This window comes from Tamandua tetradactyla, chromosome 16 (genome assembly GCF_023851605.1).
Source record: "Tamandua tetradactyla isolate mTamTet1 chromosome 16, mTamTet1.pri, whole genome shotgun sequence".
Taxonomy (NCBI): domain Eukaryota; kingdom Metazoa; phylum Chordata; class Mammalia; order Pilosa; family Myrmecophagidae; genus Tamandua; species Tamandua tetradactyla.
Genome location: NC_135342.1, coordinates 39,879,689 through 39,895,457, shown reverse-complemented (window position 1 = coordinate 39,895,457; position 15,769 = coordinate 39,879,689). Strand labels below are relative to the sequence as shown.

The 15,769-nt window shown below is 41.2% G+C and overlaps 1 long non-coding RNA gene across 1 annotated transcript; it reads left to right on the top strand.

Moving 5' to 3' along the window:
• The first annotated feature begins 2,453 nt into the window (after positions 1-2,453).
• Positions 2,454-8,869, top strand: LOC143660273 (uncharacterized). Its single transcript, XR_013163909.1, has 2 exons — positions 2,454-2,697; positions 8,525-8,869. It is a non-coding gene; the product is annotated as an uncharacterized LOC143660273 (long non-coding RNA).
• The last annotated feature ends 6,900 nt before the right edge of the window (positions 8,870-15,769 follow it).

Sequence of the window (15,769 nt, the reverse complement as noted above, 5' to 3'; positions counted from 1 at the left end):
AGATGAAGAAGGAAAACACCCCTGGGGGAGCTTCATGAAACAAGAAGCCAGGAGAGAAAGCTAGCAGACTTTGCCATGTGCCCTTCCAGCTTAGGGAAACCCTGTACTTCATCGGCCTTTCTTTTTTTATTCAGCTTAGTCCTAAACCCCAAATCCTCTTGCCAGTTTCTGTGAGAGTCCTCATGTCCTTCCTGCTTCCATGCCCTGAATCCCTATGGGTTGACTTCTGCTTCCCATCACATCTGCTGGATGCAAAATGAAGATTTTCATGATGAATTTACCACCATGCACTGTATGAGTTAAATAGATTCTACTGAAGATTTGATTTTTTTTAATTTTTATCTTTTTATTCAGCATATTTTTATTTTGGCATTCCTCAAAATGTGGGACTTGGGTACAATTCTATTTTTTTAAATTTATTTTTGCTTTTTTTTCAGATTATTTAAAAATTTTATTTTATTTATTAAACATTACCAACATACAATCACAAACATTCTTACCATATGATCATTCCATTCTACATATATAATCAGTAACTCACAATATAATCACATAGTTGTATATTCATCATCATGATCATTTCTTAGAACATTTGCATCAATTCAGAAAAAGAAATAAAAAGAAAACAGAAAAAAATTCATATGTACCATACCCCTTCCCCCTCCCTTTCATTGATCAATAGCATTTCAATCTACCAAATTTATTTTAACATTTGTTACCCCTATTATTTATTTATTTTTAATCCATATGCTTTACTAGTCTTTTGATAAGGTAGATAAAAGGAGCATCAGACACAAGGTTTTCACAATCACGCAGTCACATTGTGAAAGCTATATCATTATACAATCATCTTCAAGAAACATGGCTACCAGAACACAGCTTTACATTTTCAGGCAGTTCCCTCCAGCCTCTGCATTACACCTTAACTGAAAAGGTGATAACATCTCAACTCTGTTTGGAATCTCTCAGCCATTGACACTTTATTTTGTCTCATCTCTCTCGACTTTGTTTGGAATCTCTCAGCCATTGACACTTTGTCTCATTTCTCTCTTCCCCCTTTTGGTCGAGAAGGTTTTTTCAATCCCTTGGTGCTGAGTCCCAGCTCACTCTAGGATTTCTGTCCCACGTTGCCAGAAGGTCCACACCCCTGGGTATCATGTCCTACGTAGAGAGGGGGAAGGCAGTAAGTTTGCTTGTCATATTGGCTGAGAGAGAGAGTCATCGTCCTTTCTTGAGTGAAGGTAACATCTTGTTGGTGCCTTAATCTGGACATTTTCACTGCCTTAGAACTGTAAACTTGCAACTTAATAAAGTCTCCTTTTTAAAAGTTGTTCTGCTTGTGGTGTATTGCATTCTGGCAGTTTGCAAACCAGAACAGTGGCTGTGTTGCTAAATGTCCCTGTGGCCTCTTGCCCCGGACAGCTAGCTAAATAGGCACTCAAATATGTTGGTGGTGGGTGTGTAAACTGGTAAAACAACTTTGGAGGCAATTTTGCAATATCTATTTAAATTTAAAATGACGTTACACCTTTGGTCGATCATTTCCACTTCTAAGAATTTTCCTGCATAGATAGATACTTGTATACATAGGAAATGAAAATCACACAAAATTAGTCAAAATATTAGAAATAGCCCAAAATGTTCAGGAGTGCTGAAATCTTTAAATAATTTATGGCATTATGTATAATGGAATAATATCTGGCCATAGAAAGAATAAGAAAGCTCTTTGTAAATTAATATGGAATGATTTCCAAGAGATATTAAGTGAAAATAGCAAGGCAGATCATACACACATACACATTTGCTTGCATATGCATAAAATACCTCTGGGAGCATAAAAATAAAGTAACATGAGTTATTTGTAGGCATAATTGGTGGATGGTAATTGGTGGATGAGTTGGGAGAAAAAATTTTACTTCATATACATTATTACTTCTAAAATTTGTAATCTTGTAGTTTATTATCTATTAAAAAATTAAATTACAGCCAATAACAATAAAAAGACAGCACGTTGTTCAGTTCATAGTTAGTATTTAATACATAGCAGCTTATTATTATTATTATTATTATTATTGTTAGCTTAGAAATTCTTAGTCCAATTTGGAGTCAAATATGGAAATCACAGGCAATTATGACTTGAGAATATATTGAGGGAAACGTTGTTCTTTGAGAGCTTTGCATTTATAAAAGGGTAATTGGGCACATGCATTTGACTTTGTCATTTGAGGTAGACATAATTTTTTTAAATGCCTATTCTTAAGCCATTTTGAATGCCATTCTGGGTGCTCTCTGCCCGTCACAGTGAGATGAGTACTGACTGCATAATTGAGGATGCAGGAAGAAAAGCAGCATAATAATATAAAGTCAGAGGAAACTATAGTGGGGATGAGCAGATTATGATGCAATGGGGTTCAGTATCTGCTTACAATAGATCCCTCTGTTGCCATAGAAACAAAACCAAATCTCTGAAAAAGACACTGATAGAGGCACACATACAGGCAGGCATACATATCTTTAAAAAAGGGGGAAAAAACCCTAAATTCAAATGATAGCATAAAATGGCAATGAATGCTCCTGAAATTGCTCTATCTGGATGAATAAATGAGGAAAGCATGAAGATAACATAACAGGTTGAGCAAAATGCAGACTCTGAATGCAGGCTGGTTAAAGCAATCTCCAAGTGGCCAAAGAAAAATGGTATTTGAATCTCTGGGGCTCTTTTGTGATCAGGGCTCAGATGCTGTTTTCTTCTGGGATTGTAGATGAGTGAGCTGTCTTGGGGGCTGGGAGGTAGGGCCCCATCAAAGGAGGTCTGGATAACATGGGAGAACAAGAAGAGAGAGAAAGAGAGAGAGAGAGAGAGGGAGAGAGAGAGAGAGAGAGAGAGAGAGAGAGAGAGAGAGAGAGAGAGAGAGAGAGAGAGAGGAGAGAGAGAGAGAGAGAGAGAGAGAGAGAGAGAGAGAGAGAGAGAGAGAGGAGAGAGAGAGAGAGAGAGAGAGAGAGGGAGAGAGAGAGAGAGAGAGAGAGAGAGAGAGAGAGAGAGAGAGAGAGAGAGAGAGAGAGAGAAAGGGAGGAGGTAGGGAGGGCAAGAGAAGGGGGGAGGAGAGAAAGAAGAAAAAGAAGGAGGTGGAGGAGGAGATGAGGGGAGAAGGGGAGGGAGAAAGAGAGAAGAGAGGGAGAGAGAGACACAGAGAGATCTTGTTGCTAATAGTTGAAAGTCTGCTGATTGCGAGGCGGCGGGGTGAGGTTGCTTCCCTTTCAGAAGGTGGTAAACTGTACTGAGAACCATGAAAGAGGGCATAGCTGGGAATTCCAATTCCAGGAATCCCTGTGCTAGGGTTTTCACAACAGAGTCATTTACATTTGCAAAAATTGGGTACTCTGTACCCCATTCCGAGAGCTTTATCATGTCCTCTTAGTTAATCCTCCCGACAACTTTGGAGGGAGGTGTTGTTATTAACTCCGCATTACAGATGAGAAACCTGAGACCCATGGAGAATAAGATCAAGGTCATTCAGTAAATGGTAGCCCCGGGATTTGAACACTGGTCCTTCTGAGATACCATGCTTTTAACCATTAGCATTAAATGAATTATAACGTACTTAAAAGATGGAATATTCTATAGACATTAAGTGATGTTTCTTAAGAATTTTAGTGACTTGGGGAATGTTAATTATAAGTGAAAAAGGCAGGTCATAAAACCTGTATAATGTATAATTGAAATTATGAAACATTATTTTTAAATATTTGCAAACCAAAAAGATAGGAAGGAAAACTATGGATTTTTGAATATACCATTTATTTTCAAGTTAAAAAAATATTTGCCAACCCTCTGTAGATAAGAGGCTGAAGGCATGAGCAATATTAAGACACTACATTGCAGTGCTATCTTCTCAAGAGCAGACAAAACCCACTGACAGCCAGAGGAATAGCCAGAAGGAGAAAGATCTTCCAAAGGTGGTTGGTCAGAGACCAGGCTGACAATCAGGACTACTTACAGCTCGAATGGTGACCACGGAGCCAGGGATGGAACAGGGAAGCCTCCACGGCCAGGAGGGCACTTCCGACTGCGGCCCACAGGGTCCATGCAGCTCTTTCCCTAGTTCTCCCTCTTTCTTCTCTATCCTCTCTCCTCTTCCTTCTTCCTTTAATTCCTCTTCCTCCTCCTTCCCTCCATAGGATCCTTCCCTCCTACTGGTCCCCTCTACTTCCTCTTACTCCTCCTTCTTTTTCTTCTCATTCTCCCCCTCCCCTCCTCTTCCTTTCCTTCCTCCTCTTTGCCTTTTTCTTTTTCTTCCTCTGTCCCACCTCCACTGGTCACTGAATCACTCAGTATTTGTGAAATGGGTGATTAGTAGAGTGCGCATTGCTGCTTTTCCCTCTGCAACATGCGTTTTCCTTCCTGGTAACGGTGTTCACTAAAGGAGACCAATCCCTTGAAAACTTTTTTTTTTTTTTAAACTTTTCTTCAGTTCTGTAAGGTACCCTGCATGCTTGCAATATTAATTTTTAAGCCTGTGATTATACCTTTATATTAAAGTTTACAAATAAGAAGAAACCAAGAGAAGAGATGCATAGGGCAAGTTCCCCATTATTATTTTTTGTTGTTGCTGATGTTTGCTTCACTTAGTGCTGCAAATAGCAGAAGAGGTTGATTTGGGCTGTCTAGAGACAATTTCAGTAACTTGGTTCAGACATACACAACACAAGAGGATACATATTCTCTCATCTTCTTCTTTCCTAATTGTCACCCCAGATTCTATAATGTGGCTCAGGTTTAGCCTTGTTTCTAGATTTAGGAAAATGTTGCAGTTTTGGCCACCAGTCGTCCAACCAATGAGAGACCCTGTTCTGTAATGCTTCCACTCGTCTTCTTACCTGAAAAATCTCAGCCAGAGCCAGCTAAAGTGGTAGAACAGAGTGGCGATGTGGAACAGTGTACCCCAGAAAAACATGTTCTTAAACTTAATCCATTCCTGTGGGAGTGAACCCACTGTAGGTAGGACCTTTTGAAGAGGTAACTTCAGTTAAGGTTGTGGCCCAACCCAATTAGGATGGATCATTGCTGAAATTCAGACACAGAGAGAGAAAGCCACAAGATGCCAGAAACTGAAGGCAAACAACCCAGAAGAGAAGGCAGAGGCTATGAAAACCCACCATGTTCATTGCCATGTGACAGGAGAGCCCAGGACCAAGGATCACTGGTAGCCAGCCCTATAACGTCAGTCTTCATGGAGCAAGCTTCACCTTAATGATGTCTCAATTCAGATTTTTCCAGCCTCAAAACCATGAGCTAATAAATACCTATTGCACAGTATGTGCTTGAGCATTCAAGGAAACTAAGGCAGAGAGGCACCAGCCATGTTGCCTAGTCACATGGGAAATAAGAGACCAGTGAATTGTGGCATAAACAGGAAAAACCTTACAGAGCTGATGGAAAGCAAATGAGCCTGTTCCATCGAGGTGGACATTGTCTTCTAGGGATGAGTAAAAACTCCGCTTGTTTCTTTTTCCTTTTGACATTTTTGAGACACACACATAAAAGTCAGACAACATTTTACTTCTGAGTAAAATATATTATAATAACATTCACCTTGAACAAGTGATTCCTTTTATTATCCAAATCCTTTAATGTAATTAATTCCATGTGATTTTCTGGTTTGGAAAATCATGAAAGAAAACAAAACCACTACAGGGTAATGAAAAATGTTTTATTGATTTCTGTTAGATCTTTTCACAATGTAGAGACTTGTATTAGTTAAAAAGAAAGATACTAAGATGAACTATCTCGAAGATATATTGCTAAAATAGCAACTGAAGAGTGAATTATTGAAGTCACTATTTATTTTAAAAATGTAAAGAACACACACACAGACATACAACAAGTACCATCCACTTTCTAAGCGCATATGTAAATAAGCATAAAAAAACTGGAAGAATAAATCCAAGCTCATAAATCACCTGGGGATAGAAGGAAGGGGAAAGAGAGGGCTAGAATTAGGAGAGGTGGCCAAAGGAACTTAACTTTTTTGACTGAATATTTTATAACAGGATTGTATCTATATGTTTCTTATGAAATTAAAAGCAAAAATTAAAAAGCAAAAGTCTAACTGCTCAGGTTGAAGAAGAAATAGGAAGGGGGCAAAGTCCCACACCCCTTTCCCATTCCTGGAACTTCTCTTGAGTTGAATTTACAAAACGCTCATTTAACTTCATTTAAATGGGCATTAAATGAGCATGAAGTCCAAACTTCATCTAACAGTTGGGAAACTGAAGCCTAGGAAGTGGATGTTACTTGTCTGAGTGTTATTTTCTTGAGATCAGACAGAGCCAACTGAAAGCCAGAGAAATGTCCAGAACCTCTCTCCCTTTCCCAGTAGGCCGGCCACCCTACAGTCCTTCCTAGAAGAAGGAGATTGGGATCATCTTGGTAATAGGCTGGATTGAATTAGATGGGGGCATGTTAGCAGAGTGAAGGTTAATGACCTACTGATTAACAGCGGAGACTGGATTACAGGGAAATGAACTGTTCTAATTGTATCCATGAACTCAAAGCCTCAGGATTGGAGAGATTAATAAGAGGAAGCTGCGTCTGTCCCTACTTACCACCCTCCAGCCACATAGCTCTTTGCTGAGCAACAGAGGGATATATTGGGACTCAGAGCAAGAAGGAATCAAGATGTTGGTGTCTGCCCTGTCAATGTCACTAACTGTTGTAGGGCTCTGAGCAAGTTGCTCTTTTCTCTGGACCTCAGTTTCCTCCTCTGAAAAATAGGTGGAGGAATATAAGTTCCATCCCTTCTATAGTGATGGTATAAGGACCACATGAACTCTATGTGAAAGAGCCTTGAAAAGGAAGGAGTCATGTGGATCTCTTTGTGTTCTAGTTTGCTAGCTGCCGGAATGCAACACACCAGAGACGGATTGGCTTTTAATAAAAGGGGATTTATTTTGTTGGTTCTTCAGAGGAAAGGCAGCTAACTTTCCACTGAGGTTCTTTCTTACGTGGAAGGCACAGGATGGTCTCTGCTGGTCTTCTCTCCAGGCTCCTGGGTTCCAACAACTTTCCTTGGGGTGACTTTCTGCATCTCCAAAGGCCTGGGCTGAGCTGCAAGTGCTGAGATGAGGAATGCTGAGCTGCTTGGCTGTGCTACATTGCGATCTCTCATTTAAGCACCAGCCAATTAAGTCAAACGTCACTCATTGCAGCAGACACGCCTCCTAGCCAACTGCAGATGTAATTAGCAACAGATGAGGTTCACGTACCATTGGCTTATGGCCGCAGCAACAAGACTAGGTAGCTCACCTGGCCAAGTTGACAACTGAATCTAACTAACACACTTTGTTTGCAAGTGACAGAAACCAAGTTAAACAATAAAAAAAATGATATTTGTTGACTCATGGAATTGGCAAGTCCATGTGTATGTGTGTGTGCATGTGTGTGTGTGTGTCTCTGCATGTTAGGCAAAGGTGGATCCAGAGGTTCAATTAATAACCTCTTTTTCTTCAGTTCTTGGCTCTGCTTTCTTATGTGTTCTCTTCTCATCTAAGCAGACTCTGCCATGGTCTGGTGGTTCCAGTGAAAAGAGAACTCCACTTTCTGCATAGTTCCAGCAAAAGTACTGGAGAGAATTCTGACTATGTGCCCATCCCTGAACCAATCTCGGAGGCCAGGGATTTTCAGTTCCCTGATTGGTCCGGTTTGTGTGCCCACCGTTGTGGTGGGGAGAATGAGGAAAGCTCTACCCAAGCTAGGTGGACTGAACAGGGAGTGGGAGGAGGTGGGGTGGCGGAGTCCCCAAAGAGTCCCCAAAGAGAAACCAAGTAGAGAGAATATATACACCCATCATAGTGCCTGATACCATGTCCAGCAAGAATCATGCTCATGATTCTAGTCCCAGGGACTAGACAGAGGTAACGCCATTATCTCCAATAGCAAGGTGGTCTTTTGGCCTTCATATTTTGGATAAAGAACTCTACTCACTGCTGTGGCTAACTGGGTCTGCCTGTTGCAGGTGCCTGAACAGAGCCTCCGGTGCTGAGCGAGTTAACTGAACCAGATGCAGCCTTTCCCCTGTGGCTGCAGTTACTGGCTGTTGTTCAAAGAAGGGATGCAGTGGAGATAGGAGGGGGCAAATCACCCCATTGATAGTCTTATAATTTGTTTTAATATAAAAGGAGGTATGATCCATTCTATTTTTTTAAAAGAACATCATTGAATATTAAGATAAAGTCCCTTTTGACCACCACCCCTAATATCAGGCTTCACTATGCTTCACCTTGCTGCCAGTATTATGTAAGTTTGACTTATTAAAGATATTTAAAGATATAGTGCGTGTATGGAAAACCTATCTATTATTGTTGGTGGTGGTGGGTGGTGTGGATCAGGTATGGGCCAGGCTCTGCTGCAGTAACAAACAATTCCAGAATCTCATGGGCTTACCACAATGAACATTTATTTCTCACCCCAACTCATGTTTCTTGTATGCTTTTGTTTGTCTGTCTGTTTTTTCTTCATGGGCAGGCACCAGGAATTGAACCTAAGTCTCTGGCATATCAGGTGAAAACTCTGCCACTGAGCCACCTTGGCCCACCCCAACTCGTGTTTCTCAAGCTTCTGCAATAGGGCTCTTTTCAGCGAGTCAGAATGAAGGAAACCAAAAAGAAGAAGAAGAAAAAATGATGAACCGTGCACTGTCTATTAATGTCCCCACCCAGAGGTCGCTTGTTTTCATACTTAGTTGGCCAGGCCAAGTCCAATGGCCTCCCCTAACTCCAAGGGAGTGTGGAATTATATACCTATGACAACTATAATAGTTGGCAGTATTTGGAAAGCAGCATTAAAGACTCCTTCAGTAGTTTTAGTATATATTCTGCAACTGTCATTTTAATTGAACAGTGTTTTTGAGATGTGTCCATTTTTTTAATATATGGAGATTAAATGCATAATGTTGCATCAGTAAGCCAGATACACAAGAGTTAGATGCTGTATGATGACAATATCTTTGAGACTATTGATCACTGGTAAAGCTCTCTTTACTATTCTTCTTGACCTCCATTTCAGCAACTGATCAGTTAATCAAGAATGAGTTATTTATCAGTGCCTTTTTAGCACTCTGTGCCAGAAGATATTAATGATGCAAGAGGGGTAGAGTAGCTGTTGTTCTGCCCCCAAGATGCTTCATGATTGGTTCAGGAGTCAGTGAGAGGCCCAGTGCTGAGGTGTGGGCTGCCAGGGCCAAGAAGTTTAGAGCAAGGAGGAATCCCTGAACCTGGAGTAGCCAGACAGGGCTTCCTGGAGGGGTTGGCACTAGGCCTGAAAGGATGGATGAGACTGGAATAGGCAAGAAATTGGTTGGTTGGTCTGGGTATAACAGGACTCATGTACCATGTGCTAGGCTAGTTCTGGATTAGACCATTATCCCAATCCCCATTAGCAGATAGACTTGGATACATCACAAATGAAACCATGGCACATGGACCTGGGGTCATGGGTCTCGGCAATGACGTTATTGACCAGAACACCAGCACCAGCATCACAGTGTTGTGCCCTGTGACTGGAATCTTCTTTCAAATTGATGTATTGACTAATTTTTCATTTCATCCCTATACCTGTGTATTAGTTAGGGTTCTCTAGAGAAACAGAATCAATAGGAAACACTCAAAAATATAAAATTTATAAAAGTGTTTCATGGGAACGCAGAGTCCAAAATCCACAGGGTAGGCTGTGAAGCCAACGATTCTGATGGAGGGTCTGGATAAACTCCACAGGAGAGGCTCACCAGCCGAAGCAGGAAGAGAGACTTTCTCTTCTGAATCCTCCTTAAAAGGCTTCCAGCTATTAGATTAAGCATCACTCATTGCAGAAGACACTCCCCTTTGGCTGATTACAAATGGAATTAGCTGTGGATGCAGCTGACATGATCATAATTTAATTCTATGAAATGTCCTCATTGCAACAGACAGGCCAGCACTTGCCCAATCAGACAAACAGGTACCACCACTTGGCCAAGTTGACACACGAACCTGACCATGACAACCTGCAACTGAAAATTGTGGTATAAATGACAATGGGAGATAATTATTGAGTGCTTACTTTGCACCAAACCCCTCTGAGGTCATGACTGTATTTTACAGGAGAGGCTGATTAAAGTGCCCTGGTCACTCAAGCAGTGAAAGGTGAGTTAAGGCTAGTAATAGCAGCAATGAAAGAGGCACCGCTGTATTACTTACTATTTACCAGCCTTTTTTCTATTGATCTATACCTATTAATGTGTTTATATCTCCTGACAATCCCACAAGAGTACTCTTATTATCTCCACATCATGATTGAGAAAGTAGAGGCAAGGCAAGTGACTTTTCCAAGGTCACCTAACTAGGAAGTGGCAGAGACAGGATTTGCATCTACCTCTCCCAGCCCCACCTAGCCATCGAACACACAGTGGTGATGACCCTGGAGTCACCATTAAATCCAGTGGGAGACTGGGTCTGGTCAGGGCCCAAACTGGCTGAACCCACAGATTTATTTTCATCTGATAAACTCCTACTCCCTGTAATGGTGCCTGATGAGAGGCTGGATCTTCACATCTGCTGTAAGCAGGGCTCCCTACACGTAGGGCCCTTCTTGAAAGTGTTTTCCAGCAGGAAGGAGGAAGATTACAATTCCTGGAGGAGGAAGGCACTTCCTCCACAGCCACCATGATGGCTGTTTTAGATGCATAAAATAACATACATAGGATTGCAAAGGATAGAAAGTGTACTGAAACACAGTTACAAAAAAAATGTTGGGAAAAGTTTCTAGATCTTGTTATTTGATATGTTATTTTTTTATTTCATCAAATAATACGATCTAGAGGTAGATTTAATGACGACTACAAAATATTCAGTGGGGAGATTGCAAGGAAGACTCTCTGGAGGATGTGGAACTTGTCCTGTGTCTTAACAGATGGGGGGATTTGCAAAGAGAAGGAGAATAGCTTATACATATTGAAGTAGACAGGGCTGGTGTCCGGGAAAAGGTGACTCTGAGCTCAGGAGAATGTGAAACAAAAACCGGGGGTGTGTTAGTCACTTTAATTGGGACCACACATAAATTCTAACATTTTAATTCCTTTATTTTACTTTCCATCTCTATCAGTTCCAACTACCTAAAGTAATGAAATGAAAATTCAATGAAAAATACACTTGCCTTCAAATAAGATGTTTCCTGAGAATCTTGTCCTTCTTTGGGGCATCAGATTATACACAATGCTCATAGCTTCTCTGTCCACATCAGGTGTGGGCCAGCGCAGCGGGATTTGTTGCAACTGAGTTCAAGGAAGGTGAAGTAGTACCTCTGCTATTCTCCTTTCCAGATGCTGTGTGGGTCTCTTCAGCAGTGGGGAGGTGGATCCAGGCTCTGCCTGCTGGAATCTTGGGCCATTGTGAGAATCCAAGGACAGGCAGTTGGGTTGAATCTGAGCTCAGAGGGACCCTTAGGGAGAGAATGCACAGGGGCCTGGGACATGGCTGGGTATACTTTGAGTTCCACTGAACCAGCAGCAGAACTTGCCCTGAAAGAAGAAACAGAAGATTCAGCCTGAAACAAACTCAAACCACTCTACAATAGGGTTGGCTGAAGTTGCAAAGAAGCACTCTGAAGAAAGCGGAACTAAGCACCAGGGTGATCAGTCCAAAAGCATTTATTAGGGGAACTTTTACAGAGAGCTGCAGCTGCCTCACAATGGACAGCAAGACTGGCAAGAAGTTCACTTGAGTATGTCTATGCCTGTAGCAACCTCTCTACAGATTATATCTGGTTAGGAACCAAAAATGGCTGAATATCAGAGGCTTATGTTCAAGCTTCGGAAAAACATCTTGGTATGTGTTCTTTTCTCAAAACAAGTTGCACCGGGATGGGCAGCATTCAAGGTTATAGCAGGTCGATATGCTTCCAAGGAGATATGGGGAGAGATGCCTAAGAAGGTAGCCTTAGCAGGTGGTGAGGTCAATCCTCAGTCAGGTAGGATATGCAATATGTATCACTTACATGCTGGGAAAAGTGGACATCGTTTCTGGAAGTCAATGTTATTCCAGACTCCCTTGGCCTGGATAACTTCCCTGCCCCATCTTCATATGTCTCTGTCTTATCTGATGTTAAAGACTGCCCTCAATGTAATCTTGTCCAAGTTTCCTCTGATCCTTAGTCTGTCATGGCTGTTCCTTCCTGTGAACAAGCTCCATGCTCTGCCTTGCCTTTCTGAAACCTTCCCACCTTCTTTCTCCCACTCGGTACCTTGCTTCTCTGGCCCATTGGATCGTGGGCTCCTTAGGACAAACTCACTGCCCTGTTTCTCTATTTCTTCCTCTCTCCCCTCCATTTCCCCCCTCTGCTATGAACACAAGAGAAGCCCACAATCTTTTGTTGAGTGGTAAGTGATTACTGGCCGATTTAGGAAAATGGCAGGACTTTCTTTGGGAGGTGGGATGGGGTGTATATACTGAGCAGTTGAATTCATTCATTCAACAAGTATTTATTGAGTGTCTGCTGAATGTCAGACATAAGGCTAGGTTCTCAAGTGACAGCAGTGAAAACACAAAGCCCCTGTCCTCATGGAGACTTCATTCTAGTTGAAGGGACAGAAAATAATCACAAAATAAATATGGAAAATGTCATATGGTAATAATGTCACCAGACAAAGGCCATGAATTATTTTGCTTGACGTGATTAATAACCAGTTCCTGAGACACCAGGGTTTCAAAGAAAGAAAGAGTTTATTACTACATGTGTAGTAGGAGAGTAGACAGCCTAATGACCCAAAAACTCTCTCCCCGAACTGCAGTAATTCAGGTAGTTTTATTAGAGAAAGGTGGGCAGGGTTTAGGATATTGAGTACAGTGGTTCCAGATGATGCAATTACAGGTGATCTAATTATTGAGCATGTGCAGACTGATTCCATGCTTAGTCACCAAGTGTATGAAAAAATGGCAGAACGGGGTATAGGTGACTTGTGGGTTAAAGTCTAGGCTACTGAGCATGTCAGGGGGGCCCACTTAGGTTAAATCCAGTTTCGGTCATCAAGATAACTTGGGACTTGGGTGGATTAGTTCTGGGTGGATTCAAGACCCTTCATTAACAGTCATTAGGGGTTATCCTTAGTGATTACAAGACTCTAAAGTTGAAAAACTGGATACCGAGGTACAGATGAAGGTTAGTCACAAGGTTTTTACAATCACAGGGGCAGAAGATAAGGGCTGTACAATCATTATCAGAGATCAAGGCAGCAGCTGGATTACAATTCAGAGATTTCAGGTATTTCCCTGTCTACTCCAATATGCCAGAAAGCAAAAACATATTTATAGAGTGATTCAGTAATCAAAATCATCCCTTAAATCCTGATTTCTTGGTTACAATAATTGCTATGAAGAAAAAAAATCAGGGAAGGGGGAGAGAAAGTAGGGATCCAATTTTAGGGGAGTTGTTCGGGGAAAACCACTCTGAGAAAACACTTGAGTGGAATGAAGCAAGGAATGGGCCACACTGACACTGGGAAGCAGTGTGTCTATGGGTTCAAGCAACAGGAAGTGATGGGTTTGACCAGAGAACTGTGAGCTGTGGGGAGTGGGCGGTGACTTGTGGGAAGGTACGGGAAGTGCTCAGATGATGCCAGGCCCTGGAGGCCACCGCTAAGTCTGTGATTGACACTGAGTGTGACAGAACCATTGGAAATCCTGAGCAGAGGACCTTAAATGCTCTCACTTGCATTTTTTAAACTTTTTTTTATTGTATAGTATAACATATATACAAAGCAAAGAAATAAAAAAGCAACAGTTTTCAAAGCACTCTTCAAAAAGTGGTTACAGGATAGATCCCAGAGTTTGTTATGGGCTATCATATGATCCTCTCATATTTTTCCTTATATCTGCTCCAGAATATAGGAGGCTAGGGGTTTAAATACTTTTTTATCATCACAATTGACTTCTTTTTGTGTGTGTGAAAAATAGCATATATACAAAAAAGCTATAAATTTCAAAGCACACCACCACAATTAGTTGTAAAACATATTTCAGACTTTGACATGGGTTATAATTACACAATTTTAGGTTTTTACTTCTAGCTGCTCTAAAATACTGAGACTTAAAAGAGATGTCAATTTAATGATTCAGCATTCATATTCATTTGTTAAGTCCTATCTGCTATGTATAATTCCACCATCACCTTTGATCTTTCCATACCTATCTTTAGGGGTGTTTGGACTATGGCAATTCTAAATTTTTATATTGGAAGGTTCTGTCACTAATATGGGGTAGGAAAATGAAACTATCTGATATTCTTTTATCTGATAAGTACTGATTTCAGTACTTATCTGGACCAGGGACCCATCTGGAGGTTGTAGGTTCTGGAAAGTTATTCTAGTGCCTGGACCCCTTGTGGAATCTTATAAGTTGCCCTATGTATTCTTTAGGATTGGCTGGAATGTTCCTGTTGTGGATTGGCAGTTTGTGCCAACACAACCTTCAGGTAGCAAGGTCTATCTGAAGCTTGTGTAAGAGCAACCTCCAGAGTAGCCTACCAACTCTATTTGACTCTCTCTGCCACTGATACTTTATTAATTACACTTCTTTTCCCCTTTATGGTCAGCATGGAATTGTTGATCCCACAGTGCCAAGTCTGGATTCATCCCTGGAAGTCATCAACCATGTCGCGAGGGAGACTTTCACCCCTGGATGTCATGTTCCACCTAGGGGGGAAGGCAATGATTTCACTTGCAGAATTGGGCTTAGAGAGACTGAAGCCACATCTGAGCAACAACAGAGGTCCTCCAGAAGTAACTCTTAGGCATGCCTATAGGTAGTCTAAGCTTCTATGCTACCTACATAAGATTCACAAGAGTAAGCCTCATAATTGAGGGCATGGCCTATTGATTTGGATATCCCTAAAGTTTGACACAGTATCAGGGGATTCCCTGATGGTAAGGTTACATAGTTCCATAGTCTTTCTCACCTCCCTCAGGGGATTTTGCCAATACTTTTTGACTATCTGCTTAATATACTCTAGGATGTTTCCAGGTATTACAATAATCTATACAGGGTTAAAGGATCTCTTTCTTATTCTGTGCATCCTGTGTTTCAATTGCTGAAATGAGCTATACAGATAGGTTGAGTTAGATTATGCACTATAGAAGATTTCAGTTCCAGATCAAATAAACCTTGCTTCCATTGGTCTCAAAGAGTACGTGTGGTTCTAAAATTTAGAAACTATCTTCCTTACCCCTATGTTCTGAATTACTTTAACCCCAACCTGTTCGGCTTCATTCTTATCTCTAAATATCAGGTCACATATATAAAACAGCCTCTCAAAATCCAGAAACAATAATCACTACTCCGGACTTAATGTGTCTACTATAAAAGCTTATAATGTAGGCCCCTGTTTTCTTATAAGCATTTTCTAAAGGTGACCATACAACAAAGGTGACCATGTTGTTTTTTTTGTTTCTGGCTTATTTTGTCTCACCAAATGTCCCACATGTTCATTCATATCATTGCATTCCTCACGACATTGTTTCTTTTTTGTAGCTGCACAACCTTTGTTCATAAATATACACCATCGTTCGCCAATCTACTTCTCTGTCAGTACATCCTTCAGCCACCTGCATTCATCAGGCATCATGTAGAAGGACCAAAGTCCACAGACCATCAACATTCTCAATTTTAGATAACATCATTGTTCCCAGGAGACAGAAAATCAACAAACACACCCTCGCCGAATAGGAAATCTAAGCCTCCTCTT